The following is a 370-nucleotide window of genomic DNA, read 5'->3' on the forward strand; positions in this document are numbered from 1 at the left end:
TATATATATTCTGAATATATGTGTATTCATATATTCTGTGTATATATATACATTCACATGTAATATATATATATTCTGTACTAACCTACACACACATGTATATACATATATGCACACATTTGGGGTGGGGAGACGAATTGGTTTTTTAAAAATCCAGCTGGTGAACAAGTAAGTCAGTTCATTACAAAACAAACTTCAAGATTTCACTGAGCTGTAGTTCATGCAAAAAATGTAATCTATATATTAATTATTGATTAATGTTCAGCTAAGCCCTCATGTTCCAGGACCTTTGAATGCTGTGTATCTCGTCCTTGGTCAACTGAGATTGAGGCCAAGAAAAGACATCTGGATGTTAGTAGCTTCCCATAGT

At 33.0% G+C, this 370-nt stretch overlaps 1 protein-coding gene across 1 annotated transcript in view; it reads right to left on the reverse strand.

Annotated features, from left to right (window-relative positions):
• Window positions 1–370, reverse strand: part of ADGRA3 (adhesion G protein-coupled receptor A3) — a gene marked incomplete at its 5' end in the record, with an annotated part of 107,839 nt that overhangs the window by 2,581 nt on the left and 104,888 nt on the right. The window lies entirely within an intron of this gene.

The sequence above is a fragment of the Otolemur garnettii genome, unplaced genomic scaffold (assembly GCF_000181295.1).
Source record: "Otolemur garnettii isolate 467f Iridium unplaced genomic scaffold, OtoGar3 scaffold00069, whole genome shotgun sequence".
Lineage (NCBI taxonomy): Eukaryota > Metazoa > Chordata > Mammalia > Primates > Galagidae > Otolemur > Otolemur garnettii.